A 17658-nucleotide genomic window follows, 5' to 3' on the forward strand; every position below is an offset into this window, starting at 1 on the left:
AACTAACTACAATAGTTTTATTCTAGGCATTTTGTGCCATAGTAATTAAACACTTTATTTCATTATCTTTGCTGATTTTGTTTGCACACGGTAGCTGCAACTTTTGTTTATTCTAGCTTTTTTTTTTTTTAGTTTTATGATATGCCATTATATGTTGATGCAGACTTCAGTTCACTATTATTATGTGAAGTCTTGGGGCTATCAGATATAACAAGATTTTTTTCCTCTCAAGAATAATATATCAAAATGAATTTCAAACCTCACAAATCACTGCTAATGACTTCTTTGTTGTATTGCTACTATTGCTAATATCACCTAGAATAACCCCTCATGCCATATTTGTTAATATAAAATTTTCCTTTCATTATATGATTTTCGGAGCATCATATACTGTAGTCCCCAGAACTGAGTTAGTATTTTGCAGTAAGCTACTAGATTTTTCCACACTCCAATAGCTAAGTCACTGATATCTCACATAGATCTCACAATCATAGTTATCCCTTTAGTACCTCTAGTTGAGAAGTTTTTTTCTTTTCCATTGATAATTTGGCCTTATTATTATGAATGAATCCTTGCTTTCCCTAAAATGCTTATATAGGCCGGCGCCGCGGCTCACTAAGCTAATCCTCCGCCTTGCGTCGCCGGCACACCAGGTTCTAGTCCCGGTTGGGGCGCCGCATTCTGTCCCGGTTGCCACCCTTCCAGGCCAGCTCTCTGCAGTGTCCAGGGAGTGCAGTGGAGGATGGCCCAAGTCCTGGGGCCCTGCACCCCATGGGAGACCAGGAGAAGCACCTGGCTCCTGCCATGGGATCAGCGCGGTGCGCCGGCCGCAGTGTACTGGCCGTGGCGGCCATTGGAGGGTGAACCAACGGCAAAGGAAGACCTTTCTCTCTGTCTCTCTCTCTCTCACTGTCCACTCTGCTTGTCAAAAAAAAAAAATGCTTCTATAAAATACTAAAACCAAAAATGAAAATTACAGTCAGTTATTTAGAATATATATGTGTGTGTGAACAAGAATTCATTAAAAGTTCATGGAAATAGAATTAAAATATAAGTTTCTCTTGGTGCAAAATAATTTTTGCAATATACACATTTTCTATGAGCTATATGAAATCCTCTCATATGTGTGTGCCCATTTCCAAACATTCAAGCAATAATACTCTTTAAAGACATAGATTTTTCACCACTATTTTTCACTCATATTATCTGTAATTGGTGGCAATTAAGATACCATTAAAACCTACCTATTGATAAGTTCACTGGTAAGTTTGAGAGCCAATTAAGTACATGGCACTGCAAGACAGTTAATATATACTTACATTTTTATTAAACATAAAAGGAAGAGAAGAATCCTACAAATGTTTGTGAGCCTATGGTTAGGGCTTGGAGTAAAAGGTAAATAAAGTTGCATATGCTAAACTGATCTTCTGTATATAAAGAGAATTGAAAATGAATCTTGATGTGAATGGAAGGGGGGAGTGAGAGGGAAAGGGGAGGGTTGTGGGTGGGAGGGACGTTATGGGGGGGAGCCATTGTAATCCATAAGCTGTACTTTGGAAATTTATATTCATTAAATAAAAGTTATAAATAAATAAATAAATAAAACACTTAAAAAAAAGGTAAATAAAGTTGCATGAAGCCAATTTTGAGGAGTACAAACTTTAATACTATAAAGCTTCCACCAAAGGTTTTTAATCAGCCAATGTCCTAAATATTTCAGCTTCCAGGGTGAGGTAGGAAGCATGACATGGGAAAGCATGGATTTTAGAGTCAAAGAACCCGAGGCTTAAATCTCGTCTCCTAGCTCTGTGGCTTAACCTCTCTGAGCCTCACCTTCTTCATCGATAAGATAGGCAACATAGGAAAAAGAACATTTCATCGTGATTCAGTGGAAATAAAATAGTTTAGATAGGGTATCCAGCAGCTGCAAAATAGTAGGTACTATAGTTGCTGTTTTTATTACTTTGGAGAGGAAAAAAGTACACTTACACATTTATGTCTTTACAATAATTAACTAAAATAAATTTCCCCTGAACTTGAATGATGACCCACTCCAAATTCAATGTTTCTTGGTCAGAACTAAAACTTCACAGGTGTAAAGAAACTCAGATGTTAGGAATGACAAAATGGTTCAAAACACATCTGTTCCAGAACACTTTGTATATGTAATAGTCAGGATTTTTTTAATCACAATAAACCACAAACCAAGAGTGTCTAAGCCATTATAAATGTGCACAATTCATGTAACGTGAATTATAGAGGGATATTAAAATTTTACCATCCTCGAAAATTTTACCATACACTGTAATGCAGTGCAGATATTGCAATGTGTTTCAGGGATTCTCTTTTTCCTTTTTGGCATTTTATGGTACTGTAAGGCATTCTACCAATGCCATATCACATTGAATGCAGTTACTTTGAAAAGCCAGAAGATGGCACTAATTTCTAAGAATTAGGCATCTAAAGATTGCTGCTGCAGATTCTGATCATTTGTTGTTTCTTTGGCTGGTGATTGATGGTCCACATTTTCATCAGTTTTTCTGTTTTAATGTAAAATTCTGTTCTTAACTCTTTTTAGACAATTAGATGAATAAGTGAGAAAGTTAGAAATTAAATATATAGAAAATATGAGTGACTTAATATGAACAAGAGTCGGCAACCAGCTGATCATATTTTTTTCATATCCTTATCTGTAACTGAGTTGAATGTTACATACCCACTTGAAGAGACAGCTTTATATTCATATATTGAATGTCTTTATTTTATTTCAGAAGAAGGTAATGTGTGTTTTCTATAGATGCAACAATCATCTATTATTGTTGGTAATATCTTAGTAGATACTTATTTTTATTTAAAAATGAAGATTACATTTGTAACTTACCTTTTTTTAATTTCAAAATGATAATTCTGAACAGTGTGGGCGTGTACTCCCCAATGAGCTTGTTCAGTGATAGAAATAGGTATACAAACAACAACAATGATCAGTCACGTACATAGTTTTATGACCTAATTACATTTCAGCAGGATATTGAACTAAACTTATGGGCATCTTATTAAGAAGAAATTAAAACCAGAGTAAACATGTTTATATTCAAATCTAAGGAAAGCTGGAGAGACAAACAATGGTCTTGCGTTTTTGCAAATTTATCCATCTGCCTGAGGGTAGATTGATTTTCCTGGCAGTTAAATGTATATTTGAAGATACAATATGCTGTTGAACACAATGATTGGAAAACTGGCATTCTGGAGTCTCCCAAAATCAGCAGTTTCCAAGAGAAAAATCTATCTACCATCTGTTTGCTTCATTAAAATACCTAATAAGGGAGGAAGAATTGAATTTGAATTTCTCTAGCTCAGCACTCCCTGTTGTCCACTCTACTGAGGTTATATACAGTGGCCTACATAGAAAACAGAATCCAAATAAAAATCAACCACAGGGTTTTTTTTTTTTTTGTCTGCATAAAAAATAGAGCAATTAGCTTTATTAAAAAAAAACACACACACATTGTGACAACACAATCTACCCTGAAAACACTTAATATTCCCAATTATTATTTCCTAAGGGACTTAAAGAACTTTTTGCAGTCCATATTGTAAAATTTTAAATACGTTATAAAGGTATCATTTTGTCATGTAAAGCCAAAAATTTCTGTCAGAACTATCAGTTGTCCCAAAAAATTTTAGTGCTTTTAGCTAGAAAGTTATTACCAGAATTAAGCAGAAACTAATGTTTTCAAGATAAAACTTACAGCTAAATTCACGCAACTTATTGATGAAAACCAACTTATTTCTTAAATCAGATTTCCTAATGCATTGATTCTCAGTACAAAGTATTTTGCCTACACTAGAAGAATTAATATTCTAATATTGTTGCAAAAATCTGGTACTATTCTTATTCTTTACAGGCAAACAACTAGAAAAATGAAAAAAATTCAGTGATTAGTATTGGTGAGAGTATAGAAATTAAATTTCTCAATTTCACCCAACAGCTCCAATTAGTCACATAAGAACCAAATACTCACATAAGTACAGGAAAGTTTCCTTAGTCGTATAAGAATAGAATAGTTACAATACTAGAGAAATGACAGCAGAAGAAAATAGCATGTAACTATACATTATTATGACTTACACACTATGTCAAGTCCTCTGGAAGTCAAGGATAGAGACTATTATTTAAGAACCATCTGCCTGAAGATGGTACTAGAAGAAAAGGAGAATGAAGAGAAGCAATTATAAAGCTAGGAGCATACTGAGAGAGTGTAGTATCATGGAAACCAAGAGAAGAAGGCATAATCATTAGCATGCCAGTTGCTTCTAAGACAGTGAATAAGATAAAAATAGAAAATTAACTTTGAATTTAGAAAATGATGGTCACTGGTGTTCTTATAAGAAGTTTCAAAGGGCCGGCACCGCAGCTCAATAGGCTAATCCTCCGCCTAGAGGCGCCGGCACACCGGGTTCTAGTCCCGGTTGGGGTGCCGGATTCTGTCCCGGTTGCCCTTCTTCCAGGCCAGCTCTGCTATGGCCCAGGAGTGCAGCGGAGGATGGCCCAAGTCCTTGGGCCCTGCACCCCATGGAAGACCAGGAGAAGCACCTGGCTCCTGCCATTGGATCAGCACAGTACACCAGCCGCAGCGGCCATTGGAGGGTGAACCAATGGCAAAGGAAGACCTTTCTCTCTCTGTCTCTCTCTCTCACTGTCCACTCTGCCTGTAAAAAAAAAAAAAAAAATAGAAGTTTCAAAGAAAACATCGACAAGACAACCTGATGGAAAAGCGATCCAGAATGAATGAGTGATTAAAATTAGAAGAGTTGATTAGACACTCTTTAGAAACATCTTGCTATACTAGTGAGCAGAGAAACAAGTAGTAGCTAGCTGGGAATGTGGAGTTGAGGAAATATTTTTATTTAAGATCAAAATGCTCTAAACATGTAATATTGAAGGGAATACACCAATAGAGAATACCTTGGTGTCTCTTGAGAGATGGGATGGATTTCTGAAATGCTGTCCTTAAGCAAATGAGGAGTGAGTCCAATATCCAGGCAGTCAGCCTTGAAACCCAAGGGAAGGCAGAGGATGTGGATCAAAATGAAAATTTTGAGAGTAGGAGGATTTGATGGTGAAAGGACAGAGTTTTTTTTTCCACCTCAGGGAAATAAGGAACAAGATCATTAACTGATATAAAGACAACAAATATTAGATATTTGAAGAGGTAGGAGAAAGTATGAAATAGCTCTCAGAGACTTGGAAAGTAACTTCACTGGGAAAATGCTATAGGGTTGTGAGGCTGTTGTGAGAGGTTTCCCTCACTGAGATTTGTGGTTAGCCCTGGTATACATGGGTCTTCAAGAAGTTTGCATATATAATACAGTAGCATAATTATCATTATACTCTCTTTCACTCAGGGTTCTTAAAATGTATAATGGGTTCTAATAATACTATTGGTTGAATTCTGTAATTAATACACAGTTATTCTTAAGTGTTGAAACTTAACTGAAAAGTGATCCCTGTTAAAAATAACAGTGGGAATTAGAGAGGGAGGAGATGTACAATTTGGGACATGCTCAAGCAGACTTGCCTCAAATGGTGGAGTTAGAATCCTGCCAGGGGATTCCAATACAATCCCATTAATGTTGCAGGTACCAATGGCATCTCACTAGTCCACATGATTAATTTCTGTTCACAGTTGATCATAATGATAGGACTAAGAGTCAAAGGGATCACACAAACAAGATTAGTTTCTGCAAATACTAACTGATAGAATAAAAAAGGGAGAGAACGATCCATCATGGGAAGTGGGATACATAGCAGACTCATAGAGTGGCAGATGTCCTAAATAGCACTCTGGCCTCAGAATCAGCCCTTAAGGCATGCGGATCTGGCTGAAAAGCCCATGAGAGTATTTCAGGCATGGAAAGCCAAGACACTCTGGAAAAATAAAAAAGAAGACCTAAATGAAAGATCTCTGTGAGCGAGATCCCAGTGGAAAGAACAGGTCATCAAAGAAGGAGGTACCTTTCTCTGAAAGGAGGAGAGAACTTCCACTTTGACTATGACCTTGTCTAAATATGATCAGAGTCGGTGAACTCAAAAGGCTTCCATAGCCTTGACAACTCATGACAAGAGCCTAGGGTGATTATTGATGCCATAAACAAAAGTGTCAATTTGCTAACTCAACAACAGGAGTCACTATGCACTTACTCTTCATGTAGGATCTCTGTCCTTAATGTGCTGTACATTGTGATTAAATGCTATAACTAGTACTGAAACAGTATTTTTCACTTTGTGTTTCTATGTGGGTGCAAACTGTTGAAATCTTTACTTAATATATCCTAAATCAATCTTCTGTATATAAAGAGAATTGAAAATGAATCTTGATGTGAATGGAATGGGAGAGGGAGCGGGAGATGGGAGGGTTGCGGATGGGAGGGAAGTTATGGAGGGGGGAGGCACTGTAACCCATAAGCTGTTCTTTGGAAATTTATATTCATTAAATAAAAGTTTTAAAAAATGTATAATGGCCCTAGATGCTGTAGGGGTACTGTCTGCAATGTTCTCAGACTTTGTTAGTGGCTTTTCTCCCTCTTGCACATAGTAAACAATTTTAAGTTTGAATTCCAACACCCCTCTTCCTTCCTTATGTTCCCAATTCATTGCTGTAATTTTAAAAGAACTAAAAAAAATTAAAAGTATGGGTTTACATAAGGAAGCCATGAGGCAACCAGAGAATTAAAAAAAAAATCATTTAACATCCCCGAGATAGTCCCATCATAATGTGTTCGAACTCCTTATTTGAAAATTACTGATGCTCCCTGAAGTTTGATCTGGGAATTTATGCAATAGAATAACCAAAGTAAGAAAATGTTATATCTGGGTAAATATCATCATGGGCTTAAAGAACTGAAAATAATGATTTAAAAACTTTCTTTCTCCAAACCTGGGCTCTTCCATTTTTTCTGCTTCATCCACCAGGCCAAAAATAGTCTTAATGAGGACATAGAAAACTCTTAGTGATAGAAAATTCTTAGTGATCTTTGACCCCTTCTCCTGATTCCTATGGTTCCTGTCATACTATGAGCTCAAAGTTACCAAAAGAAAAACAAATGTTCCTTAAAGCAAGCCAAGACTAGAGCTTAGAGGGAAAACATAACTGTCAAGAGACACTTGCTTCTCTCTCTAGTTTCATTCAATAGAAACAGAACCTGAGCTGCCTATGGAATTTTGTTTTCTTTTCTTTCTTTCTTTCTTTCTTTTTTTTTTTTTTGACTGGCAGATTTAAACAGTGAGAGAGAGAGAGACAAAGAGAAAAGTCTTCCTTTTCCATTGGTTCACCCCCCAAATGGTTGCTATGGCTGGCATCCTGTGCCGATTCGAAGCCAGGAGCAGGTGCTTCCTCCTGGTCTCCCATGAGGGTGCAGGGCCCAAGCACTTGGGCCATCCTCCAACTGCCTTCCTGGGGCACAGCAGAGAGCTGGACTGGAAGAGGACAGAATCCAGCGTCCCAACCAGGAGTAGAACCCAGGGTGACGGCACTGCAGGCAGAGGATTAGCCAAGTGAGCAGCAGCACTGGACAAAATTTTGCTTTCTAATAACTACATTCTTAAAGTAAAAAGAAACAGATTAAATTTATGTTAATAACATTTTATTCAGCACAATTTTAAGGCATATGAAAATATTATTAATAAGATATTTTACATTTTTTATTCTAAGTCCATATCAGTCAGACCTAGGCACAATTCAAAAAATCAACAGCAGTGCATATCAGTTAGCTATGCCTTTGCACAGGGTAGCTCTAGACTAAGTAAGAAATGCTGTGAAGGTAACAGATCCATTCCTAGGGCATAGATATTCTCAATGATCATAGCTACTCTAAAAATTCAAGTATATTTCTGTTTAATTCCATATAAATATGTCATTAAATTATTTCTGATTGGATACTAGCATTGGTAATATATTTCTATTAATCAGCACCTTAAATATCATACCCTTTTCTCTGAGTTGCATGGAAACTTTCTTCCATTTACAAGTCTGTGTAAGTTGAAGTCATTATCAGGTTTCTTGATCTCATCCAAGTTCACTCTCTTTTGTGACCAAAGGTGGTTCCTTCCATCTCACTTTGTCTAACCTGAGCTCTTCAAACTTCAGCAACACAGCAATATTTCTTTTAAAAAAAAGTGATTATTTTCAAACTATTCAAGTACTGTGGAGAAAAAAAATTAAGTCTCTCATGGTTTGCCCTTTCCTTGCCTACATTTTTTTTATGTAGTAAATATAAATATCCAAAAACAGTTGATGGAATACAATGGCTTCCCCCCCCCATAATTTTCCTCCCACTCGCACCCCTCCCATCTCCCGCTCCCTCTCCCATTCCATTCACATCAAGATTCATTTTCAATTCTCTTTATATACAGAAGATTGATTTAGGATATATTAAGTAAAGATTTCAACAGTTTGCACCCACATAGAAACACAAAGTGAAAAATACTGTTTCAGTACTAGTTATAGCATTTAATCACAATGTACAGCACATTAAGGACAGAGATCCTACATGAAGAGTAAGTGCATAGTGACTCCTGTTGTTGAGTTAGCAAATTGACACTTTTGTTTATGGCATCAATAATCACCCTAGGCTCTTGTCATGAGTTGTCAAGGCTATGGAAGCCTTTTGAGTTCACCGACTCTGATCATATTTAGACAAGGTCATAGTCAAAGTGGAAGTTCTCTCCTCCTTTCAGAGAAAGGTACCTCCTTCTTTGATGACCTGTTCTTTCCACTGGGATCTCGCTCACAGAGATCTTTCATTTAGGTCTTCTTTTTTATTTTTCCAGAGTGTCTTGGCTTTCCATGCCTGAAATACTCTCATGGGCTTTTCAGCCAGATCCGCATGCCTTAAGGGCTGATTCTGAGGCCAGAGTGCTATTTAGGACATCTGCCACTCTATGAGTCTGCTATGTATCCCACTTCCCATGATGGATCGTTCTCTCCCTTTTTTATTCTATCAGTTAGTATTTGCAGAAACTAATCTTGTTTGTGTGATCCCTTTGACTCTTAGTCCTATCATTATGATCAACTGTGAACAGAAATTAATCATGTGGACTAGTGAGATGCCATTGGTACCTGCAACATTAATGGGATTGTATTGGAATCCCCTGGCAGGATTCTAACTCCACCATTTGAGGCAAGTCTGCTTGAGCATGTCCCAAATTGTACATCTCCTCCCTCTCTAATTCCCACTGTTATTTTTAACAGGGATCACTTTTCAGTTAATATTTAAACACCTAAGAATAATTGTGTGTTAATTACAGAGTTCAACCAATAGTACTAGAACAAAACAAAGAAAAAATCCTAAAATTGATAAAGTATTACATTGTACATCAACAGCACAAGAGCTGATCAAGTCACTGTTTCTCATAGTGTCCATTTCACTTCAACAGGTTTCCCCTTTGGTGCTCAGTTAGTTGTCGCCAATCAGGGAGAACATATGGTATTTGTCCCTTTGGGACTAGCTTAATTCACTCAGCATGATGTTTTCCAGATTCATCCATCTTGTTGCAAATGACCAGATTTCATTGTTTTTGACTGCTGTATAGTATTCTATAGAGTACATGTCCCATAATTTCTTTATCCAGTCTTCTGTTGATGGGCATATGGGTTGGTTCCAGGTCTTAGCTATTGTGAATTGAGCTGCAATATATATTAAGGTACAGACAGCTTGTTTGTTTGCCAATTTAATTTCCTTTGGGTAAATTAAAAGGAGTGGGATGGCTGGGTTGTATGGAAGGGTTATATTCAGGTTTCTGAGGCATCTCCAGACTGACCTCCACAGTGGCTTAACAAGTTTGCATTCCCACCAACAGTGGGTTAGTGTCCCTCCCCCCCCCCACATCCTCTCCAGCATCTATTGTTTGTAGATTTCTGAATGTGAGCCATTCTAACCAGGGTGAGGTGAAACCTCATTGTGGTTTTGATTTGCATTTCCCTGATTACTAGTGATCTTGAACATTTTTTCATGTGTCTGTTGGCCATTTGGATTTCCTCTTTTGAAAAATGTCTATTGAGGTCCTTGGCCCATCTGTTAAGTGGGTTGTTTGTTTTGATGTTGTGGAGTTTCTTGATTTCTTTGTAGATTCTGGTTATCAACCCTTTATCCGTTGCATAGCTTGCAAATATAGTTTCCCATTCTGTCGGTTGCCTCTTCACTATCTTGACTGTTTCTTTTGCAGTACAGAAACTTCTCAATTTGATGCAATCCCAATAGTTGATTTTGGCTTTGACTGCCTGCGCCTCCCGGGTCTTTTCCAAGAAGTCTTTGCCAGTACCTATATCTTGCAGGGTTTCTCCAATGCTCTCTAATAATTTGATGGTGTCAGGTCGTAGATTTAAGTCTTTAATCCATGTTGAGTGAATTTTTGTGTAAGGTGTAAGGTAGGGGTCTTGCTTCATGATTCTGCACGTGGAAATCCAGTTTTCCCAGCACCATTTATTGAATAGACTGTCCTTGCTCCAGGAATTGGTTTTAGATCCTTGATCAAATATAAGTTGGCTGTAGATGTTTGGATTGATTTCTGGTGTTTCAATTCTGTTCCATTGGTCTATCCATCTGTTTCTGTACCAGTACCATGCTGTTTTGATTACAAATGCCATGTGGTATGTCCTGAAATCTGGTATTGTGATGCCTCCAGCTTTGTTTTTGTTGTACAAGATTGCTTTAGCTATTCGAGGTCTCCTGTGTCTCCACATGAATTTCAGCACCATTTTTTCCAGATCTGAGAAGAAGGTCTTTGGTATCTTGATTGGTATTGCATTGAATCTGTAAATTGCTTTTGGGAGAATGGACATTTTGATGATATTGATTCTTCCAATCCATGAGCATGGAAGATTTTTCCATTTCTTGGTATCCTCTTCTATTTCTTTCTTTAAGGTTTTGTAATTTTCATCGTAGAGATCTTGAACGTCCTTGGTTAAGTTTATTCCAAGGTATTTGATTGTTTTTGTAGCTATTGTGACTGGGATTGATCTTAGAAGTTCTTCCTCAGCCATGGCATTGTCTGTGTATACAAAGGCTGTTGATTTTTGTGCATTGATTTTATATCCTGCTACTTTGCCAAACTCTTCTATGTGTTCCAATAGTCGCTTAGTAGAGTTCTTTGGTTCCCCTAAATAAAGAATCATATCATCTGCAAAGAGGGATAGTTTGAGTTCTTCCTTCCCAATTTTTATCCCTTTAATTTCTTTTTCTTGCCTAATAGCTCTGGCTAAAACTTCCAGAACTATATGAAATAGCAGTGGTGAGAGTGGACATCCCTGTCTGGTACCAGATCTCAGTGGAAATGCTTCCAACTTTTCCCCCATTCAATAGGATGTTGGCCGTGGGTTTTTCATAAATTGCTTTGATTGTATTGAGGAATGTTCCTTCCAAACCCAGTTTGCTTAGGATTTCATCAATAAAGGGTGTTGTATTTCATCAAATGCCTTCTCGGCATCTATTGAGATAATATGGTTTTTCTTCTGCAGTCTGTTAATGTGGTGTATCGCATTGATAGTTTTGCGAACATTGCACCATCCCTGCATACCAGGGATAAATTCCACTTGGTCTGGGTGGATGATCTTTCTGATGTGTTGTTGCATTCTATTGCCCAGAATTTTATTGAGGATTTTTGCATCTATGTTCATCAGGGATATTGGTCTGTAATTCTCTTTCAGTGCTGCATCTTTCTCTGGCTTAGGAATTAAGGTGATGCTGGCTTCATAGAAAGAATTTGGGAGGATTCCCTCTTTTTCAATTGTTCTGAATAGTTTGAGAAGAATTGGAGTTAGTTCTTCTTTAAATGTCTGGTAGAATTCAGCAGTGAATCCATCTGGTCCTGGGCTTTTCTTTGTTGGGAGGGCCTTTATTACTGATTCAATTTCTGTCTCAGTAATGGGTCTGTTTAGGTTTTCGATGTCTTCCTGGTTCAATTTAGGTAGGTTGCATGTGTCCAGGAATCTATCCATTTCTGATAGGTTTCCCTGTTTGCTGGCATACAAGTCCTTGTAGTAATTTCTGATGATTCTTTTTATTTCTGTGGTGTCTGTTGTTACATTTCCTTTTTCATCTCTGATTTTATTGATTTGGGTCTTTTCTCTTCTTTTTTTTAGTTAGTTGGGCCAATGGGGTGTCAATTTTGTTTATTTTTTCAGCTCCTCATTTGGCTGATTTTTTGTAATTTTTTTTATTCAATCCTGTTGATTTCTTCTCTGATTTTAATTATTTCTTCTCCTACTAGATTTGGGTCTGGTTTGCTGCAGATTTTCTAGATCCTTGAGATGCACTGAAAGCTCATCTATTTGGTGCCTTTCTAATTTCTTGATGTAGGCACCTATTGATATAAACTTTCCTCTTAACACTGCTTTTGCTGCGTCCCATAAGTTTTGGTATGTTTTGCTGTTACCCTCATTTACTTCCAGAAAATTTTTGATTTATCTTTTAATTTCTTCTATGACCCATTGTTCATTCAGGAGCATGTTGTTCAATCTCCATGTGTTTGCATATGCTCTATGGATTCCTGAGTTGCTAATTTCCAACTTCATTCCTTTATGGTCTGAGAAGCTGCATGGTATGATTCTAATTCTTTTGAATTTGCTGAGACTTGCTTTATGGCCTAGTATGTGGTCAATCCTAGAGAAGGTTCCATGTTCTGCTGAGAAGAATGTAAATGCTTTATGTGTAGGAAGAAAAGTTCTGTAGATATCTGTTAGATCCATTTGGGCTATAGAATCGTTTAAACCTACTGTCTCATTGTTGATCTTCTGTCCTGTTGATCTATCTATTTCTGAGAGTGGAGTATTAAAGTCCCCCAGTACTATTATATTGGAGTCTAAGTCTCCCTTTAAGTCCCTTAACAAATCTTTTAAATAAGCCAGTGCCCTGTAATTAGGTGCATAAACCTTGATAATTGTTATATCTCCCTGTTGAATTGATCCCTTAATCATTATATAGTGCCCCTCTTTGTCTCTCCTAACAGTTTTTGTGTTAAAGTTTATGTTGTCCAATATTAAGATGGCTACGCCCTCTCTTTTTTCATTTCTGTTGGCATGGTATATCTTTTTCCAGCCTTTCACTTTCAGTCTGTATGGATCTTTGTTGGAAAGATGTGTTTCTTGTAAGCAGCAAATAGATGGGTTTTGTTCCTTTACCCAATCAGCCAATCGGTGTCTTTTAACTGGACAGTTCAGGCCATTCACATTCAATGTGACTATTGATAAGTAGTAACTTTGCCCTGCCATTTGCCAAAGATATTTTCTAATATATGCTTTGAATTCCCTGTGATCTTTTGCTGTGAGGTTTCCTTCCTTTGCCTTCTGTCATATTGATGACCATGTTTCTGTGTTTCTGTGTGTAGCACATCTTTAAGCATTTTTTGCAGGGCTGGATGAGTGGCAACAAATTCTTTCAATTTCTGTTTGCTATGAAAAGTCTTTATTTCACCTTCATTCACAAATGATAGCTTTGCAGGATATAATATTTTGGGCTGGCAGTTTTTCTCTCTTAGTACCTGTGCTGTGTCTCGCCATTCCCTTCTAGCTTATAGGGTTTCTGATGAGAAGTTAGCTGTGAGTCTAATTGGAGATCCTCTGAGAGTAATCTGACGTTTCTCTCTTGCACATTTTAGGATCCTTTCTTTATGTTTCACTGTGGTGAGTTTAATTACAACGTGTCGTGGTGAGGATCTCTTTTGGTTGTGTTTACTAGGGGTTCTATGTGCTTCCTGTACTAGGATGTCTCTGTCCTTCTCAAACATGGGAAATTTTCTGCTAGTGTCTCACTAAAAAGGCCTTCTAATCCTTTCTCTCTCTCCATGCCTTCAGGAACTCCTAGAATCCGAATGTTGGGTTTTTTTAATTGTATCATCTTTTCTTTGGTTTGACTGTATCCTTTCCTGTTCTCTGTCTTCTAAGTCCGATATTCTCTCTTCTCTTCACTCATTCTGTTTTTAAGGCTCTCTAATGTGTTTGTCATTTGATCTATTGAATTCTTCATTTCATTATGATTTGTCATCACTATCACAGTTTCTTGTTCTACTAGTTGCTTCATTTTATTTTGATTCCTCCTTAATATTTCATTTTCACAAGAGAGATTTTCTATCTTGTCCATTAAGGAATTCCGTAGCTCAAGCATTTGTTTTTGAGAACTTCTTAATGTTCTTATCAATTTTTTGAGACCCGCTTCTTGCATTTCTTCTATCTCGTCATCTTCATAATCTTGAATTGGGGTGTTTTTTTCATTTTGGGGCTTCGTAGTGTCTTCCTTGTTCTTGTTACCTCGGTTTCTGTGTGTGTTTGGCATTGTGGAGATATTCTTTGGTTTCTTTGCTGTGGTGTTTTTTCTCATTATACTATGACTCTAGATTAAGTGGACTGTCTGCTTTTGATGGAGCCTTAGAGGCTTGAGATGGGTGTGGCCTGAGAGCTCTGTTTGGTTCCTCAGGGTTAAGGGTGTGCCCAAGGTGACACTCCCAGGTTAGGCGTGGTAAATCTCTCTCTCTTTCTTTCTTTTTTTGATTCAAAAGGGAAGTAATTCCGCACAGCTGAACGAAGTTGGAGGTAGTTAGCAGGCAAATGATATACCCACAGGAGCCAGAGATCAGAAGCTCTTTCCCAAGAACCACACAGGGAATCTGTTCGGCCCTCAGAGTGGGCTCAAATTCTCCTTCAGTCTCCCACTGGGTTGCCAAAGTTATGGAATTGTAGCATCTCTGGAGAGTGCTCACGTGAATTCCATGAGTTCTCTCCCCCACTGTCTCTTTTTTCACAGTCTCCGTTCAGTAGCACCACAAATTTACTAGGTCCTAATCTCTTGTTAATTCGCCCCGCCCAGAGTCAGGTTTTTCTGCTAGGCTCAGGGCCGGTGCAGACCTGAGGTCGCTCTGCTTATGACGTATGTCCAAGATGGCGCCTGCTCTTTGTCTTGCTCGCCCTTGAGAGGTGAGCGGAGAGAGAGAAACCCGTGTCCGTATCGGTCACTTTTTTTCTCTCTCTCTCTCTTCCAGTTAGCCTGGTGAACTTTTTCCCCCCGGGGGTCGTTCCCTCTAGTCTCCTCTCTCCACTGGCCTGCCGGTGTCTCGGGCTATTGAGGTTCGGCTCACCTCGCGTTCCAGCGCTGGTGTGTTGAGTCTGCCGCTGGTGTCCCGAACTGTGGGCTCCCATGCTTTCCACGCAGGTCCACTGTGAATCACTAGTTCCAGAAGAGTTTCCTCTGCTGTTTCTTCCCCTACTCTTCCTTAAACCTGCAGTATCTCCACTTTTATTAAAATGTCTCTTCCTGGACTATCAGTGTGCTCCCTTCCTATTCCACCATCTTGCCGCTCTCTTCCTTGACTACATTTTTTTTCCTTTCTTCATGCTCTCACTTTCTATAATTCATTCTAAAGTTTACAAGCTCCATGAGTTTCCTGCGTGGCCTTCTCACTTTAGAACATGCTGTTCCTTCTGCCTGCAATGATCTTCCTCTTAACTTGCTGGGTAAATCTCTGCTCTGCAGCCAAACCCTGAACTCTCCGTCTAACAGCTGAACAAATGTATTGACTTCACATAAGTTCCTTAAGTGTAGATACTGTACTTTCTCTACCTTGTGTCATCAGCATCTAGCACAGGATCTGAGAGTAAAAATACATATATGTGGGGGGATATATTTATCAATGTAACAAAAATGTATGCAATCTTTATGTAGATTCAGTTGTGATTTATTGTGAAAAGTGTTAATGGAAAAAGAGAGTCATTTTTCTTCTGTCTTAGTATTAAACTTCATTGAATTCTATTTTTACTGGTTTTAATGCCAAGGTTGAGAAACTGTCAGTATTTTTTTATTGTTAAATTTACAGTTCATTTTGTCGCCCTCAGTCATCCTACCACAGCCCTACTGAAAGTGAAATATCTGATGGGAAGACTCTTATTATCTTTGGAACACAAACCATAAGCTGTTTCATTATATAAGAAATACATATAAGGGAATAATATGTCTCCAAATCTCTACTTTAGATTCTGGTGAATTTTTAGAAAATTACTCTATGTCACACATCCCAAGGAATGAACTGATAAGATTGAATAACTTATCAAAATGAAGTATCTGCTTATTAAATCCTTGTTTAAAAACTCAATGAAATAGAACTAAAAATCTCTGATAATGAAAATCATTTTCCTCTAGATAACACAATCATGTTCTATGTGAAAAATTATAATCAGACATAAAAACCTCTTTTACTTTAAGCTTTACATACCAGCACAAGTGTAATTCTGTTAAAATTGTTAAAATTTTTATTTATTTGAAAAGGAGAGAGACAGGGATCTTCCATCTGCTGGTTCACTCCATAAATGCCTGCAACAGATGGGACTGAGGTAGGCTGAAGCCAAGAGCCTGGAATTCAATCTGAATCTCTTGCATGGGTGCCAGGGACCCAACCAGTTGAGCCATCGTTCACACATATTAAACTTGTCGGTCATTGTAAAGTCATTTCATTACTTAAAATCTTTGAAATATGGTTTGAGTTCAAATTAAATGTTTTTCCTAATTCAAGTCTTTGCTTAGTTTTTGTGATGCTGTTGGTGACTGAAATTCGTGACAAATGTCCCTCTTGACTTTCCAGTCTGATCTCAATTAGGTCATCTACTTTCTGGACATCTCGGCTTTAATTTTGATCCTGGTACACAGTCCTGTCTTCTCCATCACTGTAAGGTAGTTTGTAGCAACCAACAAGTAGTGCCTGACCAAAAGATGTTGCCAGGCATTGTGGCAGGGACAAGAAGAGTCACTATTCCATGTGCTATGGGATCAGGTGGCTCTGGATTGTGGCAGGTCAGCCACCTGTGCTCAAGACTGGGGCGGGGCCCGGGGAAGTAAACCAGGCCTCGGCTCGAGTTTGGTGGCTCACATCCTTTTCTTCCCACTGCCAAGGCAGGATTCAGGCATTTCTTAAAGCTTGTAAAAATTCTAGTTTTACAAATTTCCAGCAGCCCTGGTGTCTCTTGCAAATAAGGAAGCAATATAAGGTAATCTTCCATCAACCAATAAAAACAGATCCTAGTAAACCCTTATAGATCTGGGGAGTCCATCCAAACCAGGTCAAGCCCTGAGCTTCCAGCTTGCTGTTTCCTATGGCCTCCTTGGGGTGGGAAACAAATGCCAACTGACAGTATTTATGAAAACAAAACAAAGAGAAAGAAGAGTTGGAGACATGAGTAGGAGGAGAATGATTAGAGAAAATAATAGGTGGTTAATAGCACCCTCAGTTAATTCTATTTTACCTACATTGGCCCTCGAACTTCTGCCTGATCATTTCCAGCTTTAGACTCATTAAAACTGATGCTTTCATTACTTAACAAGCATCCCAACAGAATAAGGAAGACCTTTTCTTTTAGACAATTATTTTTACTCAATATTCTTGTTGCTCAGAATATGGTGATGGAACCTGACCAACTTCCTCTCCCTACTTGACTTTTCTACCCTTGACCTGTGGCTTTGGCTTATATAAAAGGTCCAGAATTAGCAAAGCACAGTTTGTTCCAAGCCATGAGCTCCTCACTAAGTTGTACCCAGTGTCTGGATTCCAAGTGGTGTTTACAAAGCACTTGGGAAAACACTTTGGCTGCCAGTGATCTTTTCTATCTCCCAAATTAAGGG

General features: G+C 38.2%; 1 protein-coding gene across 1 annotated transcript in view; it reads left to right on the forward strand.

The window, feature by feature from the left end:
- Nucleotides 1–17658, forward strand: part of EYS (EGF-like photoreceptor maintenance factor) — a 1804868-nt gene that overhangs the window by 1648332 nt on the left and 138878 nt on the right.

This window comes from Oryctolagus cuniculus, chromosome 5 (genome assembly GCF_051225735.1).
Source record: "Oryctolagus cuniculus isolate XC-2025 breed Fujian yellow rabbit chromosome 5, ASM5122573v1, whole genome shotgun sequence".
Taxonomy (NCBI): Eukaryota; Metazoa; Chordata; class Mammalia; order Lagomorpha; family Leporidae; genus Oryctolagus; species Oryctolagus cuniculus.